Source organism: Crocodylus siamensis, chromosome 1, assembly GCF_052110815.1.
Source record: "Crocodylus siamensis isolate JL-2025a chromosome 1, ASM5211081v1, whole genome shotgun sequence".
Classification (NCBI taxonomy): Eukaryota; Metazoa; Chordata; order Crocodylia; family Crocodylidae; genus Crocodylus; species Crocodylus siamensis.
In genome coordinates this window covers 66,203,421-66,222,291 of record NC_143395.1, presented here as the reverse complement: position 1 = coordinate 66,222,291, position 18,871 = coordinate 66,203,421, and the positions used below count along the sequence as shown (strand labels likewise).

The 18,871-nt window shown below is 42.5% G+C and overlaps 1 protein-coding gene across 1 annotated transcript in view; it reads right to left on the bottom strand.

The window, feature by feature from the left end:
* Positions 1–279: 279 nt before the first annotated feature.
* Positions 280–18,871, bottom strand: part of TPBG (trophoblast glycoprotein) — a 77,932-nt gene continuing 59,340 nt past the window's right edge. The window contains exons 2-3 of the mRNA XM_090035534.1: positions 6,057–6,104; positions 280–1,260 (exon numbers count right to left, since the gene is read on the bottom strand). The gene's annotated coding sequence lies outside the window, so the exon portion shown is untranslated. The remainder of the gene's footprint in view (positions 1,261–6,056; positions 6,105–18,871) is intronic.

The following is an 18,871-nucleotide window of genomic DNA, read 5'->3' as shown; positions in this document are numbered from 1 at the left end:
CACATTAATTTGGACTGACCCCTGTGTGGTTATGATAGCATGCATTTGATTGGTAACCTCTAACACTACTGAAAATAAGCAACTGAAAAACGGATTGCATGTAAAGTACTAGAATGGATTTGACAAAGTTATTTTTTTCAAGATCTCAGAAATAGCAAGAGAGTTCTTGATAGTAGAAGAGCAAGAACTCTTTGTAGGACTGTAAGAGAAAGAAAGGAATTGCACTACAGAAAAAGTGAGGCAACATGCTGTTGAATGATTGGAATGCAGCTGTTCAGCTTTCTACTGTATTTGATACCTTTATTTTCAATGACTTCAGACATTTACTGGACTCTAGGGAACATTTTCTTGTAAACCCACTAGAATGCCAATATTTAACATTGAGAATGTAAAATGTTGTATTAAAATGCTTTGCAAACATTAATCAATCTTCATAACAGTCCAAGGGGGACCACGCCGGCAGCGAGGATGGGCGGGAGTTCCAGGAGCCCGGGCACGATTCTGGTTTCTCCGCGGTGACCCGTCCAATAAGATAGCTTTTCTGAGATTCAGTACAGGATACATTACACATACAGGTAGGAAAACTAAGGGCCAGATTCTTTTCTGTCTACTAGGTGCTTAAGCTATTGCACCCTGCTTAAGTCCCAGAAAAAAAAAAACCCAACAACTTTTAATACAAAAGTTCCTTCCTTCTGCTTTTTTGTGACTCGGTTTTAAAGGTCAGATGATGATGGTATAATACAGAAGTAGATGTGTTAATGGTTTTGCAGGAGCTTGAGCAGGATAGAAGAGAATTACACTTACATATACAGGTCCACACAGATGCCCAATAGAGCGGAGTAAGATTTGGCCTGAAAAATCACTCGATCAAGGCACATGGTCCAGTCAGTAGCAGAGTTAGCTTTATAACTTGGAAGTTAATGTGTCTCATCCTTAATATATTGCTCCTCTGGCTTTATTTAATAAATGTGTCATACAGTTGTAATCTTCTTACACACTTAGAAACAATAGCAAGCTTTGTATACAAATGCTGACTCTTGGTAACAGGAATGGTGTAGTTCTTGATTACTGGTTACATAATCCAACAATAAAAGGCATCAGTATCCAGTATCTTAAAAGATGTACTAGATTGAAATGTTTTCAAATCTCAGCCAAAACTATAACTCAATAATACAAACCATTCTTTTCAAAACACTTGTGTAAATATATCTTGAATTATTACCTGAGACTGCTCCTGTATCCTTCAACCACAAGAATCTTCTGGAAAGAGACAATTCATGTTTGTAGCCCAAGAGCCCAACTTGCTCTAATAAAGTTTTTAAAAAATTTATTTTACTAAGCAGAAAAAGCAGCTGTTTACTTAATGCCTCCGTGGATGAAAATGAGGCAAAAGAGAACTAATTTTAATGCTGCATGTTGTCAACAGATTGGCCAGACATCACAAGTTTTGCACCTAGTTGAATGGTTGCTTATTAAAATATTTTTTCACAAATTATAGAACAGTAAGCAGACTCCCATTGCTGTAGCAACAAAGTACATTTTACCTAGATAGAGTAAAAATGACAGTATTTACTATTGTCTACCTGCAGAAATCGGAACAAACTGTTCCCATTCAAAACATCTGGATGCAGTTTTAAGCTTTGAATCTTAACGTGTGTGTTTCTTTTCATCTTTTATATGTTTCTTTTTCAAAACCGCAAATTGTTCCTTAATCTTTGACTTTGCTTTCCTGAGCTTGGTAGATTAATTTTTCTCATCTAGAAAAATACTATCTTATAGATACTTTTCTAAAAAATAAAAACAACAAGAAATTCCCCTTGGAGTGCACAGTTTGTTTTTGCTTCATATGGTGTAATATCTATGTTTATGTTGAAAATTACAAAATGCAAGGTGGCAATTATGGTTAATGGCTGGGTGAAAAAAGGGTTGCTCTTTAAAGAGCTCTTATCCTTTAGGGTGGTTATTATTTTCTACAAACATTGAATCTGTACAAAGGTTTTCCACAGAGGGAATAAATTAATGGATCCATTAAAAAGGACAAATATTTTAGTGCAAGCTACACTCATGCTATCACAGAAGAACAGACATTAAAACACTCAGACATTCTTCTTGCAGAAACAAAAGGTTTATCGCTAGGCCAGTATAACATTAACAATAGCACTGACCTACTTAGAAGACATAAAAAACATAAATGGTTATTCACGCTAACCATTCCCCCAGTTGTCAGAGGGGACATTGAAATACAATGAATGTTACAAACAGTCATGAAGTTGGGACCCAGAGAAGGACCCAGCTACTTTCAGTAGCTATTTATCATACAGAAAGAAACAATATCTGATATATGCAGGATATCCAAACCATGTGGTATATGAACACCTGAGCTAGCTCATGTGAGCAAAGGAAAATTAGCTCACATAGATACAACTGTACTGTTTTCAGTATTATAGTGGGCTTGGATATTTCTACACTGTACTGTGAGCAGGGATGAGTAGTCAAAACATTTCTCCACCAGTGGAGATCATATGAATAAAAAAGGAGGCTGAGTATTACTCAAACATTTGCTTTCTGGTTTCATTTTAAAAAGGGTGTACGTTTAAACTTGTCAAAAGACAGTAGCTATGTGAAATTAAGATGACTTGGTTCCTTTCTGAAGTGATTAGGAATATTTCTTGTTAATGTCCACAGAATCCATTTACTAATGAAGTTTGAAGACTGTGGTATATTGAAAGTTTATAGGAAATCAGTTTTTTTCCTTATGTAAATTATAGAGCAAGTTATAGAGGAACATGCTGTTAAGACAAAGAGATTTTAACTCAACTGACTGTGTTCAGTCTTTAGGAAAAGAAAGTATTCTATTGTGAAGGACTTCGCAAACATGTCTGGCTTATGGGTACACAGATACTACTGCAATGTGGGGCATGCAAATACTGGGATACGCATAAGGAGTTGAGGCTCACAGTAAAACTGTGTGAGCATGGATATGCAAAACCAAAGCTGGGTACTCTGTATTTCCTTGGCAGTGCAATGAAACGCACAAAAAGAGTTGAAAGCATAATTAAAAATGTACTAAACTTTAACTATACAAAGTGCACTTAAATACATTTAAACCATGCATGATCACAAGTGACAATTATCTTAAAGCACTATAAAAAACTCCTTCAACAAGGTATTTGCATTTGTCAAACCATACTAATGAGATATCTAGTATGGGAAATCAGCAGGACATTTTAAGGGTGTTTGCCTGTACATGTGAAGCAAGGCTGCTCTGATGTACTGTAATTACAGTGTGTTGGAGCAGACTCAATCTGGTAATGACTGAGCTCCAGCAGAATCCAGCATCACGTGCATCAGTGTCCTGGCACTGAAAAGTGGCCGTGGGGGTACTTTAACTGAAGCTTGCTTGATGAGCTTCAGTTAAAGCACCCCTGCCACCATTTTTCAGCACGTGGACACTGATACACATGATGCTCTGGGTGCTTTAATTAGAGTGGCTCTCAGAGCCCTACCTCCTGGAGCCTCTGTATAAACACCCTAAGGGTTTCATTAATATTTTTGGGCTGTGTTAACTGTGTATTTACATGCCTCCTAGTGTTTGAAGATGTAATGGCGCTGTGAATTTCCAAATTTCCTACTATTTATGATATTTTCAAAAAATATAAAACACACTTAATAGCTTTGCCCCTTGAGGAACTGGTGAATATTTATAACCTTAACTTCATTCTAATGAAATTTCTCACTCAGAAGTATGTACTCAATTCATAGATTTCATAGACATTAGGGCTGGAAGGGACCTCAGAAGATCACCGGTTCCAGCCCACAGCCTGAAGGGCAGGAAGTTGGCTGGGGTCATAGGATCCCAGCAAGATAAGCATCCACTTTACTCTTGAAGGTGTTCAATGTAGGTGTTTGAACCACCTTCAACGGCAGGCTGTTCCAGACCTTGGGGGCTCAGACAGTAAAGAAATTCTTCCTTATGTCCAGCCTGAAATGGTCTTGCAGTAGTTTATGACGGTTCAACCTCGTCATCCCTTGGGGCGCTCTGGTGAACAAACCTTCCCCCAGATCCTGGTGGTCACCCCTGATAAACTTATAGGTGGTCATCAGATCACCCCTGAGCCTGGCTTTTCCAGGCTAAAGAGCCCCATGGCTCTCAGCCTGCCATCGTAAGGCCTGTTTTCCTGACCTCTGATCATGTGTGTGGCTCTTCTCTGGACTCTCTCAAGCTTCTCCACATCCTTTTTGAATTGCGGAGCCCAAAACTGGATGCACTAGTCCAGCTGCGGCCTCACCAAGGCCGAGTACAAGGGGAGAATAGCGTCCTAGGATTTGCTTGAGAAGCATCTGTGGATGAAAGCCAGCATTTTGGTCACTTTATTAGCTGCAGCATTGCATTGCAGGCTCATGTTCATCTTGTGGTCAATGATGACCCCCAAGTCTCTTTCTTCTGTAGTGCTAGCCAGCGTAGCACTGCTGAGCCTATAAGGATGCTGCAGGTTTTTCCTCCCAAGGTGGAGAACCTTGCATTTTTTGGTGTTAAACACCATCAGGTTCTCATCCGCCTATTTGCTGAGCCTGTCCAGGTCAGCCTGGATCACCCACGTGTCTTCTGGTTTGGATGCTTTGCCCAAAAGTTTGGTGTCATTGGCGAACTTGGCCAGTCCGCTTCTGACTCCAATGTCCACTTCATAATGAAGATGTTGAACAATATGGGTCCAAGGACAGAGTCTTGGCGGACCCCACTGGTCACAGGACACCATGATGATTGACTTCCAACAATTACTACTCTCTGGGTCCGACCACTTGTTTCTAAATAAGCTATTTTATCAGTGGTAAGTCCATAGCACAGTTCTGGAACACTTTCCCACTCAGCACACTTTCTCCTGTTGATCCATTTTAACTCTCTTCCTCTAGGTTCTGAACATAATATTAGTGCAGTCCTATTTGTTTATTGAGTCATTCTGTGCCTTAATACTTATTCTCTGTGCAAGTCTTCCTGGTTTCTGGTATCTATTTTGGGGGTTAGCTCTGAGGAGTGAGTAGTATGGAAAGAACAATTTCTTTCAAATATATGGAGAGAAGATACATAAAACTCATTGTTTGTACCTCATAGGGGAATCTTGACAACTGTTTGGATTTTGTATTTGCTCTCTTTTGTATTTCTCTGGGTTATGTTATCAGTGACTGCTATTTATTTGGCACACTGCTGGCTGCAAGGCACCATATTATTTCCCACACTTATAAATGCTAGTATAAGCTCATGCTATATCTTAGCCTGTCCAGCCATTTATAGGAAGGTGATAAACAATAGTGGAATTCTGGTTTTAGATACCTCTGAGTACAAATTGTTTGCAGATATTTTTTTCCTCCTCAAGGCTCACTCAGCCTCTTAAAAGTATTAGCTTCATGTTCACTGAGGAAATGTTCCATCTCTTCCTAAAAATTAATGCTTCAGCATCTGCACAATAATCCATATATCTTTATAAGGATATATTTCATAAGGCAATGTCTACATAATGTACAGAAATTGCATATCATTCATTTTTTCCTGTAAAACAAAGAGCTGTCCTAATTAATGGAGAAATGCTCTCAAGGCACATCTACACATGTGCTTTAATGTGCAGTAGCCTATTTTACCGCATAGTAAAGTGTCACATAAAAAACAATGCAATTACACCAATATGTACTCTGCATTAAGCATCATTTTAAAAATGTGTGCTTTCAGGCAGCCTAATGCACATTTATTTAATACCTCATATTGAAGGTACTAAATTTAATGTGCATTAGGAAAAGCACATTAATGCACATGTAGACGCAGCATATGGTTGTTATAGTTTAGGTGTTCCAGAGACGTATCTAAAGCTGGATGGAGATCAGACCTCCATAGTGTTAGGTCCCTTCAACTAAGAGCTTCCATTTGAATCAGACAATGGAAGAGAAACACGGGCATGAAATGATTGATTTTAGGTTATATAGAAGCTCAGTAACAAAGCTGTGAATTGATGCCAGGTCTTCTAACCCCCAGTCCAGTGCCCTGTCCACTAGATCATGCTACCTACCTTTGCTGACCTCTAAGGGTTACTTTTGACAGCCCAGTACGAGTCTTCCTATGGAGTGAATGCAAAAGCAAACTTGGTTAAGATTCTCAAATTATGAATATTTTAGCCAATTAAAAAAACCCACCACAAGATATATATTTTAATGATCCAAACAGAAATAAGCAGTCTTACAAACTGACAGTATTTACCTCTTAAATTCCAAGCATTTTTAAACAGGTGGCCAGCCTGTTAGAGATCTTACCTAAATTAGGAGACTAAATTTTTAGGAAATATTGGATTTTTATCATGTTTGCTAAAGGGGACCTCAGCAAAAGGTGCCAGAGAAACACATCACAGAAAATGGAGTCCCATTTTGTCCCCTTCCTCAAACAAAGGCTTACAACATAACTTGATGAACATTTTGATAAATGTGGTCAGAAAGAAGACATTCTTGTGTTATCCTGTCACTCAAGCTAAAATGCTTCTCAAGCTTTATGAACTCGTAATCAAGATGTGAGGTCTTAAGCTTGGGCTAGCCTCACTGATAAAATTTTCTTGCCCAACTCAGTTCTTTTTACACTACTTACCTTAGCTTCACTTATGCTAACTTAGACTAACTTAAATTCCACCCACCAAAGGCCTACCAAAGCAACTATAATGCAAGCTGAAAGGATTCAGACTAAACACAAATAGAGGACTGTAAACAAATAGGCTATTTCTGGGTTTAGATTGGTTCACCATACATCCTGGTTTGGCTGGGACAGTCCCGGATTCTGTAGGTTGGTCTCGGCTGGTTGGTCAAAAGTCTTGGCCTGGAGTTTGGCAGGGAGGCAGAATAGCATGGTATGCCAGGCAGGTGGGCAGTCAGGCACTTCTGCTGCTTTGAGAGCAAGCAGGTGGACTGGACCTGGGACGTATGGACAGGGTGGTGCCTGCTCCAGTCTGTCCACCTTGCTCCCGCATAGCAGCAGCTGTGCATGACTGCCTGGTGCACCATGCCACTTTGCCTCCCCACTGGACTCTGGCTTGGGATTTTGACCAACTGGCCAGCACTGACCTATGGAATCTGGGACTGTCCTGGCCAAACCAGGGCATATGGTTACCCTAGGTTTAAATTTGTCTCAAAGAAAAATCCTATAGCCCTTATTCAGAAAGTTTCTGGCTGGCTTCACTGCAAGCACTACCTCAGTAAGAGCCCACAAGATTTGACTCACAGACATTAGGGTGAGTAGGACAAGTGGGCATCTATTTCCTAAACTTGCCAGAGCACTATTGTTCTCTACTGGATATATTTGAGTGCTTTCTCTTGCCAGGATAAATATTCCAGTTCCCTATGAGTGAATGAAGTTTATCAGTCTAATTTTGCTTTATATATTTGTTTGTATGCCATTGTAAGCCTTTTTATTTCTTACCTTCCCCTCCATTGTTGCCTCTTTTTCCTCATCTAAATTGTGGTTTAGTTTTTGCTCTTGCTTTTTTTTTTGTGCCTAAGTTGTTAGGTGATACACACAACAGCTGGGATTAGTTTAATTTCAGATACTTCCCAGATGCTGTTTAAGTCCATTCACTTTTACCCCTGCTTCCTTGTTTCTAAAATTTGCCTGCTCTCCTTTGGAGTAAAACAAAAATCACCTAATATAGCAATTGACTGATCTTAGTCAGCAAAGATAGAATACCTCCAAACATAAGATAGAAAGAACTTTCTATTGCTCATACCACCCACCCGGCTCTCAGTGAGTCAAGGGTTTTAGAACTATAATGCAAAACAGAAGGAGCAAGCTTAGCAGAAAAAAATCCACAGAGGCCTCTCATTAGCTCTCAAATCACTGGATATATTTTTCTTACTTCTGGTTTGAAAGCTAATCTTACAGTATGATCTCTCTCAATTCACAGTTCTGCCTGAAACTGTATCAGGTTGATAGATGATCGCTTATTTCTATGGACAAGAAATATTTTTCGAAAATAGTCCTTAGTTTGAGAACTGGAAAACAAAGAAGATCTCCCAAATTCTAACAAGTCTTATCTCTAAGAGAAATTAATCTAAAAAAATCTCCAAAACAACACCTCAAAAAAATTTGAAGAAAAGGAAGTTGTTAGTAACTACTTCTGCACATTTTTTCTGGTTTACCAATAAAGCCTGATAGCCAAGGCAAATACATTACCTATGATCCTGTTCTGTTTGCTGGAAGTAAGCTACTAACCAGCAACAACATAACGCAGAGTTGGCTTCTCATCTGAGTCATAATACTGAACCAACTTCAGTTTTCCCATCTTGTTCCCAAATAAAGAGAGGATTTATGTGAGGAGTTGCAGCATATCATGACACTTAGAGTATTCTGTTCTTGCCAAAAGACATCTCCCATCAAGGCAGGGAGGACAGAAACCCTAAGACCTTTGGTTTAAGTCAATAGGCAATGGTAGTCAGCATTTCCTAAAAATCAGGCTGCAATGAGGTGTCTTGTTATGGATTAAGATATCTGACTTTTGGGATCCAAAGCTGCCTAGTATTGCAAAGGAATCATCTGTCTAAAATAAATCTCCATATAAAGGGTATCTAGATCACTAGTGACTAATTTACTAGATCAACATAAAATATCCTACAATAGGCCTTTGACCAAATGATTCCAAAGATTCCACTTTGCCAGTCTTTTAAAACAAATCATCAAATGTTCCTTTCATGTGATGAATCATAAATCAGAGCATACATACTGGCAATTAAATACATAGAAATAAATGGAAAAAGGAGTATAATGCAACATGGGTTTAGTACAAGTGGTGTGTGCCACACTAACTAGGTATTACTCTTTGATGGGATTTCTGACTCTTTAAGCAAGGCAAGTGCAATCATCCAATCTCTCTGAACTTCAGATAGAATAAATGTGATACCACAGTGTTATTATTAGTCAAGATGGAGAAGATGTGGATTAGTCCAAGAACTGGAATGTGAAAAGAAGGTGTCAGCAACAAAGATGGACTGTCAGGAAGGAGTGTTACCAGTGGAGTTCCTTAAGGATCAGTCCCAGGTGTGTTTTTATTAAATATATTTCTTACTTTGGGACTAAAAGTAAGAATGAACTACTGCAATTTTATGATGATTAAAAGTTGGGCGACATTTTCAATAAAGAGGAAAATCATACTGTCCTGGAGGAAAAAATGGATTATTTTTGCACACTTGAGTGATAGAAAAGGGATGACATTTCATAGTACACAGCACAAGATCAAGCACATAGAAGAAATTCTTATTAGTTTCTATAACCTGTGGTCTAATTGTTTCGAAAGGGTAGGAGGAGAAAGAGCTGGCTAGTGTATCACAACATGACTATGAGCCAGTAATGCAATGCACCTGTGATAAAGAAAAGAATATCCTAGGACACATCAGATGGGGTATTTCCAGGTGAGAGGGAATAGCTAACATCATTTTCCAAGGCATTGGTGAGACTTAATTTGAAATGCTGTGTACAATTTCCATTTTTCTTGTTCAAGGAAGATGAATTTCAGCTGGAACAAGTGCAGAGGACAGCTAAGATGACTGTGGGAATGGAGTCTATTTTGTAAGAAGAGACTAGAGACTAGAGGAGCTTGGCTTGTTTAACCTAGCAAAATACAGCCAACTAGGTCATGGCACTGGGTGGGTATAGCTGCATCCTCCACCTATAGACCTGTTCTGAAGAGTTAAATCTATTTTGAAGCTGCTTTTTGGCTCAGCTGTATCCACAAGCACAGAGGAGTTCAAGGTGCAGTTTTGGTACCCAGCAAAGGTGCACAGAATCATAGAAAATTAGGGTTGGAAGGGACCTCATGAAATCATCTAGTCCAACTTCCTGCTCAAAGCAGGACCATCCCCAACTATATTATTTTAGCCAAGGCTTTGTCTAGACAGGTCATAATCTCCATCCTTATAGGTTTTTCTCAGGGTAACCTGTTCCAGTACTTTACTACCCTTTAGGGCCATCACAAAGGGGAGGGCAAATTGGGGTGACCGCCCTAGGCCCCGTGCTTTGTGGGGCTCCACAGACAGTGCTATACACGCTCTGCCGCAGCCGCCGCATGCCACTCGTTCCACACTCCAGCCACTCGCCAACTCCCCTGCTCCACCTACTTGCCCCTTGTCCCCGCTCTGCCATCTGGCTGTTGGCCCCCCCACCCCTCCACTCCTGCTGTGTGCTTTTGCTTCTCACCCCCCCTCGGCTGGTATGTCCTGGGCCCAGCACACCCCTAGGGACAGCTCTGCTACCCTCCTTGTGAGAGAGTTTTTTTTTATATCTAACCTAAGCTTCCCTTGCTGCAACTTGAGACTGTTGCTCTTGTTCTGCATCTGTCACCATGGAGAAGTCTAGCTTCATCCTCTGTGGAACCACCCTTCAGGTATTTGAAGGCAACCATGAGTCAATAACCATGTCCACATGAGTCATTTAGTATGATATAATCAAGTTATACCTGGGTTACTGCGTAGTAGCACTGACGAACATCTTTTTTGTTATGCTACTGTGCAGTAGCTTAATATTACTGTGCCGTAGCATTGCATCATGGTTTCTGCCATGCGATGGTACTGCACAGTAGTATGGCCTACTGCAAAGTGTCTTGTGTAAACATGGTCAGCTGCTATTAAATCCCCTCTCAGTCTTCTCTTTGCCAGACTAAATAAGCCTCAGCCTCTCCTCATAAATTGTGTCCCTTAGCCCCTGAACCATTTTTGTTGTCCTCTGCTGGATTTTCTCCAATTTGTCCACATCCTTTCTGTTGTGGCATGCCCAGAACTGGACACACTACTCTAAATATAGCCTCACCAGTGCAGAATAGAAGGCAATAAAAAGTCCCCTTGATTTGTTGGCAATGCTGCTACCAATGCAGTACAGTATGCTGTTAGCCTTCTTTGCAACAGGGGCACACTGTTGACACACGTCCAGCTGATTGTCCACTGTAACCCCCAGGGTCTTTTCTGCAGAGCTACTGCTTAGCCAGTCGGTCCCCAGCCTGTACTGGTGCAGGGGATTGTTCCATCTTAAATGTAGGATTTTACACTTCTCCTGCTGGAACCTCATGAAATTTCTTTTGCTCCAATCCTCCAATTTGTCAAAGTCTCTGTTTCCTAGCACTGACCCACAGCAGGTCTGCTACTCCCCCCAACTTGGTGTCATCTGCAAACTTGCTGAGAGCACACTTCAGGTCATTCATGAAGATAGTGAACAAAACTGGCCCTGGGGCTGTCTACTTCATACTGGCTGCCAGCTAGACAGAGAGACATTGATTACTGCCCTTTAAGTCTGACAATCCAGCCAGTTTACAGTCCATTGATCCAATTCATACTTCTTTAGCTTGCTTGTGAGAATGTTGTGGGAGACTGTATCAAAAGCCTTGCTAAAGTCAAGGTATATCATGTCCACTGCTCTTCCTGCATCTACAGAGCCAGTCATCTCATCCTAGAATGAAATCAGGTTGGTCAGGCATGACTTGCCCTTCGTGAATTTATGCTGACTACCTAATGATCTTTTTCTCCTCCGAGTGTTTAGAAATGGATTCCTTGAGGACCTGCTTCATGATTTTTCCAGGGACTTTCAAAGAATCATGGGCAACAGCTCTTCAGTCACGTTGGCCAACTCTCTCAGCACCCTCAGGTGCATCACATCCAGCCCCAACATCTTGTATACTTTCAGATTTTCCAAGTAGTCTGTGACAGGGGGCAAGCTTGGGGCTGAGTCTCAAGTGGGCCCTCATAGTTTCATAGTAGCTAGGGTCAGGAGGGACCTGAACAGATCATCTAGCCTGACCCCCTGCCACAGGCAGGAATGAATGCTGGGTTCACAAGACCCCCAGACAGGTGATCATCTAAACTCTTTTTGAATTTGCCCAAGGTAGAGGCAAGGACCACTTCCCTGGGAAGTTAGTTCCAGATATTGGCCACCTTGTGAAATATTGCCTTCTGATCTTTAACCTAAATCTATTCTCCATTAGCTTATTACCATTGTTCCTCGTCACCCCAGATGGTGCTGGGGAGAAAAGGGCTCTACCTATTTGCTTTTCATCTCCCCTGATGAGTTTGTAGGTAGCCACCAGGTCCCCCCTCAGCCTCCTCTTGCCGAGGCTGAAGAGGTTCAGGTCCCTCAGTCTCTCCTCATAGGGCCTGTCCTGCTGCCCTCTCACCAAGTGGGTGGCCCTCCTCTGAACCCTCTCCAGGCTGGCCACATCCTTTTTAAAGTGCGGTGCCCAGTACTGGATGCAGTAAACCAATTGCGGCCTGACCACAGTCACATAGAGGAGGAGTATCACCTCTCTGGACCGGCTTGAGATGCCTCTTTGCCATACCATGACAAGGTATGGCTGTCCTTGCTGGCTGCAGTCTGGCATTGGTGGCTCATGCTCATTTTGGAGTCACCAATGACTCCAAGATCCCATTCTGCCTCTGTGTTTTTAAGAGGGGAACTCCCCAGCCTGTATGTATGCTGTGGATTCTTTCTCCCAAGGTGCAGCACCCTGCATTTATCTACTTTGAGCCTCATCCTATTCTCATCTGCTCACTTCTGTAGTCTGTCTAAATCTGTTTGCAGCCTCTCTCTCCGTTCAAGTGTGTCCACCTTGCCCCACATCTTAGTGTCATCAGCAAACTTGGACAGCGTGCTTTCTACCCTGTGGTCCAAGTCGCTGATGAAGATGTTAAACAGTGCGGGCCCGAGGACTGAGCCCTGGGGTACCCCGCTGCTCACATCTCACCAGGTTGAGTACAACCCATCCATCACTACTGTCTGGGTGTGCCCCATCAGCCAATTTTTTACCCATCCAACTGTGTAGGCATCAATGCCAGGCCCTCCTGCCTGTCTACGCGGCAGTCCACCCAGTCTTACCTGCCACGACTTTGCTGTAACAATGAACAAAGGATAAATGCAGGAGGCTTCCCATTACATGCCCCAATGCCAGGGGGTGCTATCCATTCCTCCATACTGTCCCCACTCCATGGCCCATGCTTTGCAGATGGCATCCAGTATGTACCTATGCTCTTGACCTAAATCTGGGCCCACTTAGTCCTTCATCATGTCTCATTCACTCACACACTCCTACTGCCCCCCTCTCACTAGGGCCCCTTGCACTCCACCCTCCCTCACAGGGTCTCATGTTTGCTGCACGATACTGTGCCCCCTTCATTCTGCCCTGCTCCCCTGAGTGGACCCAAGTCATGCCTGAGCTGGTGACATGCAGTCTCTCTCGGGCCTCTCCCACAATCCTCACCTGGGTAGTGGCCAGCCAATTCACCGAATAGACGGCTAACTTCACCCCAGCCCCTCACCGGGCTTCTCACACCCAACAACTTGATCTCATGGGGGTTGGCCCATGTGCTGCCCTTCTGGCTGTCCCACAGCCCTGCTCAGCACACCCCCCGGGCTACCCTTCAGGCCATCCCTCAGCCCTACTCAACCCCTGTCAGGGTCTTTGCTACGACCCCCTCTCTGGGGCTACACAACTATCCCTCCCCTGGGGCCTCCAAGGTCCTTCACCCCTGCAGGTTCAGGTGGCCACAGCTGTGCCTGGCCCCACTCCTTTCCTTGGGTCTTACACCCCCTGGGGCTCAGGTGGCCATAGCTGTGCCTGGCCCCCTTACCCACAGTGTTGTGGGGGTTGGGGTTATTAAGGCATCCTTACCCACCTTTCACCAGGGAGGTGAGCAGTCCTGGTATTTGAGTGGGGCTACCATGCCACCGGCAGTCTCATCAGGCCTTCTTTCCCCAGAAGGGTGCATTTTTAGGTCATGTCCAGGACCAGGAGCCTCCAAGCCATCCCCCTAGCTCCTGCCCTTACCTCCAGGATGTTCCATGCTGCAAGGGAGCTGGATGGTGCTGCTCCCTTGGCTACAAACAGCCAACTGCTGACTCTACCTTGCTGACCTTTGTTTGAAAATGGCTGCCATAATCAGGCACCTGTTGGCTGCCTGCTGTAGCCCTTAAAGTGGCAGACACCGGAGGTGCACTGCCACATAGTCCATAACTTTTTCTTTCACCAGTGTTGGCTGCCCACTCCTCCCCAAACTGTGTGGCCAGATGCAACAGTTTGTGAAGACTGAGGCAAAATAAACATTAAGTACTTCAGCCTTTTCCTCATCTTCGGTCACTAGGTTGCCTCCACCATTCAGTAAAAGACCCGCACTTTCCCTGATCTTCTTGTTGCTGACATACTTATAGAAACCCTTCTTGTTACTCTTCATGTCCCTTGCTAGTTGTAACTCCGGTTGTACTTTGGCTTCCTGATGTCATCCCTGCACACCTAAGTAATACTCTTATACTCCTCCATAGTCATCTGTCCATTTTTTTCATTTCTTGTAAACTTCCTTTTGTATTTTTGCCTACTGAAGAGTTCTCTGCTAAGACAAGCTGGCCTTCTGCCATACATGCTAGTCATCCTGTACATCAGGATGGTTCGTTTTTGCCTCCCCAGTAAGGTTATTTAAAAATACAACCACCTCAGATGGGCCTCGCAGGGGATCCAGCCCATCAGTTCTCTGAGTAAATTGAAATCCTTACTCCACTGCTTTCCTTCCTTCCTTTCCTCAGGATCAGGAATTCAATCATCTTGTCAGCATTGCTGCCCCAGTTGCCATTGACTATTACATTCTCCACCAAGTCTTCCCTGTTTGTGAGCAGCAGGTAGAGAACAGCATGGACCCTAGTTGGCCCCTCCAACACTTGTACCAGAAAGTTGTCCCTAACAGTTTCCAGAAACTTCCTGGATTGCCTGTTCCCTGCTCTATTGCCCTCCCAGAAGATATCAGGGTGATTGAAGTCCCCCATGTGAACCACAGCCTGTGATTGGGATACTTGCACCAGCTGTTTGAAGAAAGCCTCATTTACCTCATCCTCCTGTGCTAGTGGTCTATCATGATGTCACCCTCATTGCTGTCCCTCTGACCCGAACCCACAGACTTTCAACAGGTTTATCCTCAGGTTCATATTGGAGCATCGAGTTCTCACTTCTTGCCTTTAAATTATATACTGGATTTAGAAGCTACATTTTATTGAACTGTCTTTATGACTATGTTGCTGCTGACTTGCTGGGGATTTGGGTTCTATATCATGTTTTTTCCCCTCAGGTGACAGCCTTCATCCATTAATTTTCTTACGAATCGAACCAAATGTATTTATGTTCATATGAAAACTTGAACCTGCTTGAACTGAGACTATCTTGAGGGAAATGTTCATATATTTTTTAATATTCTTCTTGTTCAGCCAGCTGGCCTGTTCCTAACATTCAGCCTTTCACCACAACCTCTCAAAGGCCAGGGTAGCTTCCTTACTCTTGCAGTCTTTGTGGTAAAGGTTAATACCCCAGATTTCCTTTCTGCTTTCTGGGTAATGCAATGTCTTCTTCTCTGAGTCTCTGGCTGGTTCCATTTGCTACTCTCCCTATCTTTGTATTGAGAAGGGCCACATCCCATCTCTCTGCCACTTCTACCAATAGTAAATAGAGGGGAGCCAGGAGCCAGTGGGATTTTGATTAGCAGAGGGATGTTTCCTTGAGGCATGGGTATACAAACTCAAACATCTGAGAAAACAGGAAAATTTTGCCTGCTGTTGAACCCTCAAGATTTGTCGAGTGTAGAGTTCACACAAATCTATTTTCTAACTTTACTGCTTGTAATTTCAGACAGTTCAGTCTTAGAGAATGGTGACACCACAATCTGACTGCAGTTGGTGCTAATTTTAAACTAACCAGCTTGGACACTGGTAGGAGTCTAGCTATCATTGTACAGACCTCAGCCTAGCCTAATTGTTTGAGTATTTACCTGTTTTTTGATGAGTTTTGCAGCCTGTGTTGAGTTCCATGCTGCCATATGTACCCCATACTGAGTACATTCCATTACACAGCAGTCACAGGACTGCAAAGTAGACATGCTCTTTCTTTTTAAAGATAAACTATATCTGTGTCTTGGCAAGAGAGGGTTATTTGTTAAGTGAGCTGCAGGTTGAAGCGTGCAGTTTTTTCTGAATCCTTTGATACTTAAAGTCGAGTATATTTACACTATTTGTTAGTGCTCTTGTCTGTGATGTCATATGTTTTTTGGTTTCTGCATGCTTTAAATGAGAAAAGTTGTGTATCTCCAACTGAGATTGTTCAATTTTAGATCATGTGCTTGTTTGTTTTTTCTCCCTACTTTCCTGAGTTACCATTAAGACAAGCTACTTGAATAAACTTGTTTAGCTTGTTTTGACTGCCTTCTTATAGGGAGAAAGAGATCTTGGTTAGGATAGGACAACAATCCCTAGTTAAACACTTTCCTTTTCTATGTATTCCAAGGAACGCAAGTACAAAATGTGATATTATGTCACAGGAAATGTAGATCAGGAAGGAACCTCAAAATATCAATTAATCCAGCCCTCCAAACTGAGGTAGGATCAACAATACCTAGATTACCCAATATAGTTCCCCAAAGGGGATTCTTCAGATCCTTTGGTAGCCTACTTCAGTGCCTCACTACTCTTTCATAGTTTCATAGTTTCTAGGGTTGGAAGGGACCTGAGCAGATCATCTAGTCAGACCCCCTGCCATGGCAGGAAAGAAAGAATACTGGGGTCAAATGACCCCAACAAGATGTGCATCTAACTTCCTTTTAAACACCCCCAGGGTAGGAGCCTGCACCACTTCTCTTGGAAGCTGGTTCCAGACCCTAGCCACCCTGACCGTGAAGTAGCGCCTCCTGATATCTAACCTAAACCTACCCTCTGCCAGCTTGTGACCGTTATTCCTGGTCACTCCTGGCAGTGCTCAGGGAAAGAGTGACTCCCCCAATGCCTGCTGATCCCCCTTGACTAGTTTATAACAGGCCACAAGATCCCCCCTCAGCCTTTTCTTATGGAGGCTGAACAGGTTCAGGTCCCGTAGCCTCTCCTCATAGGGCCTGCCCTGCTGTCCCCTGATCATATGAGTGGCCCTCCTCTGGACCCTCTCCATGCTTTCATTCTTTCTAATATCTAAAGCAGATTGTCTTTACTGTAAAATAAAATTATTTTTTTTATCATATCCCCAGCTGACTGGAGAACAACTGATGACTGTCCTTTTTTATAACAACCATGTATATACTGTAACACTGTAACCAGGTCCTCCATCACATCTACTTTTAAGACTTAAATTAACCTAACTTTTTCATCCTTTCCTCACAGATTCTATTCTCTAAACTTCTGTCACTCTTTTTGCTCTTGTCTGGACTGTCTCTAGTTTGTCCGTATCTGTGGTGCCCAACACTGGACAGGTTTCTAGTCGAGGCTTTACCAGCACTAAGTGGAACAGAATAATTGCCTCTTATGTCTTGGATACCAAATTGCTGTTAATACAGCACAGAATAAGATTTGTCTTATTTGCAATATCATGATGTTCTTGACTAATATGACTTGTATTCCTTAGATCATTTTCTCTCATGCTACTCCCCAGTTAGTTATTCATCATTTTGCATTTGATTTTTTCCTCCCAAAGTCTATACTTCTCACTTTACTGAATTTGGTTTCGGACCATTTTTCCAGTTTGTCAAGATTAGTCTGAATTTTGACTTGAAATCCAAAATACTTTCAACCCTTTCCAGCTGGGTGTCATTTACATATTTTATCACTGTAGTTTCCATTCTGTCATTTCAATCATTAATGGAAATATTGTACAGAATGGGGTCCAGGACAGATCCTTGCAAGACTCTGCTTCAAATGTTGTCATAGTAAACTGTTCATAACTACTTTTTCAGTGCCCTTTTCAACCAGTTGTGCCTATTTAGACTATATTTCCTTACTTTGCTTATGTGAATGTCATACAAGACACTATCTAAAACTTTACTAAAATCAAGATCTACCACATTTTCCTTTAGCAATTTTACCCTGTCAAAGAAGGGAAATATTTTTTTTATTCAGAAGGTCAAGAAGAAAATACAGGCACATAACTTGCTATGTTAGGCCCCCTCTACACATTAAAGGTATTGCACAATTAACTGGCCATCAGCTACACATGCAAAGCAGCTGTCACTATAAAAAGCTCCAACTAACTATAAAGTTAGAACTTGAAAATGTGTACTAATTTTATAGCTGGTTGTTATCGAGCTTTGCTTTACATGTGGCTGGGAGGGGTGCAGTTTTTGCTCATGGTTTGTTTTGGTTCCAATGTATTTGTTGCTAGGTGATACACACAACAACTGGAATTAGTTTAATTTCAAATACTTCCCAGATGCTGTTTAAGTCCATTCACTTCTACCCCTGATTTCTACATATTTCTAAAATTTGCCCTTTCCCCTTTAAAGTAAAACAAAAATCCCCTTTAAAATAAAACAAAAAATTAGTCAGCAAAGGTAGGATACCTACAAACACAGGATAGAAAGAACTTTTTATTGCTCATACCATGCACCTGGCTCTCAGTGAGTCAAGGGTTTTAGAATGATAATGCAAAACAGAAGGAGCAAGCTTAGCAGAAAAAAACCCAAAGAGGCCTCTCATTAGCTTCCAAATCACTGGCTATCTTTTCCTTTCATCCCAGATGCAGGGGTGCACTATGCCCAGCATAAAACCCCTAAACTCTAAGGATTACAGCATCCAGGATTCCCAGGGTTCAGGTATTTCAGGGACCCCCAAGCTCTGGGGATCACAAAAGCCATGATCCCCAGGGTCTGGGGGTTTTTGCATCCCAGAGCCCTGGGGGTTCTCCTTCAGTCCCAGGAGTTTCCTGCAGTCCTGAGGTACAGACTCACCCCTGCAGTAATTTTTCTGGCCCCAGGATTTTCCAGACCCCAGGCAAGGGGATCATTGCAGTAGCGATTTTTCACCCCTCCTCCCTCAGGGATTTCCACCCACCCCTGGTGTGGGAAGATCACTGTAGTGGTGATC